A 5402-nucleotide genomic window follows, 5' to 3' on the forward strand; every position below is an offset into this window, starting at 1 on the left:
TCAGAAGAGCATGCCCTCAGCCTAATTAGTTCCTGATAAGGCACTGGATGTTTGTTGGTGAAACTTTCCACAATTTCTGGATCCTTGTATTATCAGAAAAAAACAGAACTAGCTGAAAGGCCACCAAATATTTGGTGTGCTTCACAATGACCTTTTTTAAAAATTTAACTTGTTTTAAGGTTTTTTCTCAAATGCTAAAAAATACTAAAGTACAGACAACGAATAATCATAATGTTGTGGTCAACACTGTGAACACAGAATTATAAAACAATTTCTCGTTTAAAAACTAAATCTGGTAGGGGTACCTGGAGGGCTCAGTCAGTCAAGCATCTGACTCTTCTTGATTTAGGCTTAGGTCATGATCTTGCAATTCATGAGATCGAGCACCGCATTGTCAGCACTTGTGCTGACAGTGCCCAGCATGGTTGGGATTCTCTCTTGCTCTCTCAGCCCCATCCCCCCTGACCCCACTTGTGCTCACATGCTCTCTCTCTCAAAATAAATAAACTTTAAAAAAATGAATAAAAAATAACAAATAACTCTGGTAGTCAATGCAGCTTCGTGGGGTCTCTGTGTCTATTAGGGCCAGTCTCTGCATCCCTGACAGTGCTTGCCTTTATCCATTTTTCACCATCCTCGACATCCACCTCTTTTGCCTCCTATCTGTTCTATTTAAGGTCCCAGGAGGTCACTCGGGCCACCTCATCTTCCTCCACCAAAGCCACCTCAGTTCATGCCCCAGCCACAACAGAAGCCACTTCTGTCTTCACCATGGCCACCTCTGAACATTCTACCAAGACCATGGGGATCCACGAGGACATCTCTTCTTCCCCACATGCCACCAGGGCCACCCCTGCCAAGGTCTACCAACATCCAGGGATGGAAAAAATGGTGGAAGGAAGCCTTCAGGCTTTGGGGCCTTATACTGGCTGTACTCTGTTCTCTAGGTAAAGTTCTGGTTTTCACACCCCAAACTCAGGCATTGCCAGTGTCTAGCTCGGTGGTGGATGTGTCCTCCTCCACATGGGTTCCCTCAAGAACCTTGGGACCTTCTTGTGAGGAAGCCATCTCTGTCTCCTCCATGGCCTCCTAGGCAACCTCCTGTGCCGCCTGGACCTGCGAGGAGTGGGAGTGGCATCCCTCTACCTTCATGGGGATTCATACTAACCAGCATGCTATTCATCAGAAGCTTCCTCTGAGCAAGAGAAACCTCAAGTTTGCTCCTTAAAAGTCTTTCCCAACAAACCACTCTAAGGCAGCTTTGATAGTTGGTGGGTCTTCGTAGGACACTGTAGTACTGCCTTTGGACTTCCCTGATTCCTTGTTTAAGTAGATATGGATCATGGGTTGTCTGATTATCTTGTTCATCTTAACAACTCTACACTGTTTAAGAAGTCTGCCAGATCATCTAGAGTCACACTGTCGTTTAAGCCTTGCACATAAATTGCACTATTGTCAGAGTCTTTATCTGGATCTACAGTTGGGCCTAGATCATGATCTGGTCCTTTGTCCATTAGTCCACCAGGCTTACTGAAGCCACCTTGCTCTCTAGCACCCATTACACCACAGCCTCCTTCCCATCCACCTCCACTCATGCCTCCAAGATCAAATCTCAGAGTAGTATCACCACCAGGAGGCTGTCCATAAGAAGTTGCATAGTCTGGCCATAGGTCGCAGTGGTCTGAGCCTGGGTAAGGCTGACATCAGTGTGCTATCCATAGGTTCCATAACTTTGCTGGCCATATGCCTGTGTGGTCTGTGCATATTCATGGTGGGCTGGGTAGTATAAGCACTGTGGCCTTGCTGGGCTGTAGCTTGGCTATAGGTACTATAATCTGTGGATGCCATTTTCTCTCCTTCCTTCTTGTTCCCACATTGACTTTTAAGTTAGATCTTTCTAATTTAGTAGAAATAAAGAATAAATGAAGAAACAGATTCCATATGCAATCTACTGTTACAGCTGGTTATGTGTACCCTCATTTTAGAGTAAAGATACTCTTTCCCTCTCACTAATATAATTTTTGTTTTTTTCATTTCCACTGCCATAATTATTATAATGAATTAATTATTCATAATTTCTATTAGTATCACTTTTAAACTATTTACTATTGTTTAAAAATTATGACAGTGTTTTAAAATTTTACCTATAATTGGTCTGTCTATACCCTGGATGCCTATTATGTGGTGTGCTGATGCCAAAAAAATGGAGGATCTTTGTTATTTTTTTATTTTTATTTTTTATTACATTTATTTATTTATTTATTTACAAATAGTTTATTGTCAAGTTGATTTCCATATAACACCCAGTGCTCATCCCCACAAGTGCCCTAAAAATGGAGGATCTTTGGTGTGTAGGATGGATTGGAGGAAAAATGGTAGGCAGAGAGATGAAAAATAATTTCAGTGGATTAGTAGAGGTTTGAAATGGAGATGCTGGAAATAAGCTAAAAGGACAACTGTAAAACGTAATAGCAAGACAGAGCTTTCTGGATGTTCCAAAAGAATAAATATTCACAACATGAGAGGAGTCTTTAAGGAAAAGGAGTCCTTAAGGAAGACTTTGAGGTTCCAAGATGAGGGGAATAGTTATAGAAACAAAAACAAGGTAGTCAGCAGGAGACAGTGGTTTATCCTAGAAAGTGAAGATTTCGGTATAAACATGCTGAGTTTGAAGTTAACATGGTAACATTCAAGTAAAGAAGAATATTTTATATAAAATTAAAACAATACTGTGTACAGATATATCTAAAATGTTTGAATATTGCTGGTTCTCTGAATGACAGTAAGCAAATTACACTGATAATTTGCCTAATGAACTGGCTTCAAAAGGAAAGGTAAATAAAAGCTCATACTCTGAATTAGCATGGTCAGGATTAATATAAACACTGTATGTGAATAATTATCACTACTAAATACTGTAGCATAGAAACACAAACATTTAGACTTCATAAATAATAACTATCCCTAGTTTGAATTACCAAGATATATAAATCTTTATAGTTTTCAGGATTTCATTTGAAGACTTTCAGTATTTTTTCTCTAACAACAGATCTGAAATTTCCCCCAAGAGTTGGCAGTGGTACAAACACAGCTTCATAATCACTGTGAACCGCTGTCTGTTTCTCTTCACTTGAGCATTTGCCTTTCTTAGATAATTAATAGCCATAAGTAACACGCAAACACACGCGTGGGCAAAAACTCATACTCCCATGCCCAATCCTCACCCACTGATCCCCTCAAGCCCACCAAGTAAAGACAGTTGAGATGGCGTAACAATTAGCAATTTTTTTTTTACCTTTATAATAAAATTAAAGTTGGAAAACAAAAGGTTGGCTGCTGGTGGGACTGGAGAACTTTTTAATACTTTGATATTTCTTTCTAAAATATATAATAAGCTCATTTTGTCTCCCTGTAATACCCACATATGGCATGTCAAGAGAGGACAACACGATAGAGGGTCTGTTCTTGGGGGCTCTTAGTCATTCAATTCTTGTCAGAGCACATGCTTAATATATGGAATTAGTTCATCAAGATATCTTGCTAATACAAAATAGCTAAGAAACCTACAAAGATGAAATCTGGATTCAGGGTAGAGAGTAGGGGGCTGAGGAATTATTCAGGCATTAACTGTGTCAAAATAACATTAACCAAACAGTTGATTTTATTATAGGGAAGTGAACTCAGAACTCCTCATCTTTTACCAAACAGTGGTAAGCATCCAGAAAATGGGCAGACTATACCACTACTACTACTACTACTACTACTACTACTACTACTACACTACTCAGCTGACATCCTCAGCTAATGAGTGTAGTGATATAACACATGAGAAATTATGAGAAACATCACATTCAGCATGTCACCCCACAGCCACTGAATCCCTAGCTCTGTCACAGTGTCAATGGGTAAGTTCTCAAGGGTCCCTTATTCTTTTTGAGGTTGCTCTCCTTTCTTGAATAAATACTGACATGTTAATACCAATTGACCAAGAATCTATTGTAGAGGTGGTTTTGTGCAAAATGAACATTAAACAAATATAAGAGCTATGGAATGGTTACGTTTAAATGTAAGTAACTATATATTATGGCATACAGTCTCATGAGAGATACTTTGTCATCTAGGGTGAATTGAGGCCACTTTGTCTCCTACAGTCCACCTGTACTTAGAAATGGTTAACTAAAGAGACAAAGAGAAATATACACTCACTGAAAGCTGGGTTATCTGATTACCCAGAGAAACAAGCATTGGATCAGCCATAATTACCCTAGAGATATTTTCTGTCAGGACTGGGAATTATAGTTCCTCTTTCTGGCTGCTTCTTTTTAGAAAACTGTCTCATTCTCGGAAAAGTCAACCTGTTCTCCCTTCCCGCTGTTCCTCACAGTACTGGTGTGGGAATGGCAATCACTGAAAATCCCAGCTCTGGGAAATAAATTCGTGCTAACATCAAATACATCCTGTAAACATTTAATATTCAGCTTTAGAAAATTAGGCTCACCTCTAAACACTGACCCATCAGAATACACTCATGCCTCAACTCAGTCTCCACCTCCGGATTCTCTTTTGATCCCGACCTGGGGGGTTGGGCGGGGGTACTGTACACCCAGGGGTCTCAATCCAGACTTCCAAGATACAGAGATCTGAGGTTCATTGCCACTCTGATGCTTACAGTTCTGTGACAGTCTCTCCTTTCTGAAGTGAGGATGGTAATATGACTGGCAAGGCGATTGTATGAGAAAAACACCTCTGTGGTGCCTAGCAGAGATCTGATACATGGTAGGTATGAAAAAAAAATCCTATTAGAATTATATGCATAAAGATGCAGAGCACTTCAAGGAAAAGATGAAATAGACAATATAGGCCTGGAACCTAGTAGTACTGTTTCTGAACTGTCACAGAAAACCCAGCACCAAAAGCAATTTTCTATTCAACTGTCAGATGCCCTATGACCAACCTGAAAGCACATGGAACACAGTGGAAGGGCCCCTGCTGTAGAGTGTCTCCAGGGGTCCGTAGCAAACCTCTTCTGCTGGAATTATACCTTCAAGGATTCTCTTTGGAGTCTTTGGAATGCATACAAAAGATCCAATCAGCTTCATAATAACCTAGGAATTAGCTGCCTTGAAGGAACATTTGTTCATTTCTATTTTGTCAGTGAAGGTCATGAAGCCCACAATGAATTCTCTGCAGGGACAAGCACGCAGGATATTCAGTGGTACATTTCCCACTCGGATATGGGAGGCCCGGGCAACCAAACTCTCCCTTTATTCAGTACCTAGCATAATGTTGGCATGCCCCTAAATTATTTGATGACTGAAAGAACTGATACTCAGGGTCCTTTGGGGACAATGGAAATTCACCAAGTGCAGAAAAATCTGGCAGAGGATAACTCTTTATTAATA

At 40.3% G+C, this 5402-nt stretch overlaps 1 pseudogene; it reads right to left on the reverse strand.

The window, feature by feature from the left end:
• Positions 1–579: 579 nt before the first annotated feature.
• On the reverse strand, positions 580–4257 carry LOC120249018 (annotated as a pseudogene).
• Positions 4258–5402: the final 1145 nt, after the last annotated feature.

The sequence above is a fragment of the Hyaena hyaena genome, unplaced genomic scaffold (assembly GCF_003009895.1).
Source record: "Hyaena hyaena isolate Hyena2069 unplaced genomic scaffold, ASM300989v1 scaffold_620, whole genome shotgun sequence".
In the NCBI taxonomy this organism is placed as follows: domain Eukaryota; kingdom Metazoa; phylum Chordata; class Mammalia; order Carnivora; family Hyaenidae; genus Hyaena; species Hyaena hyaena.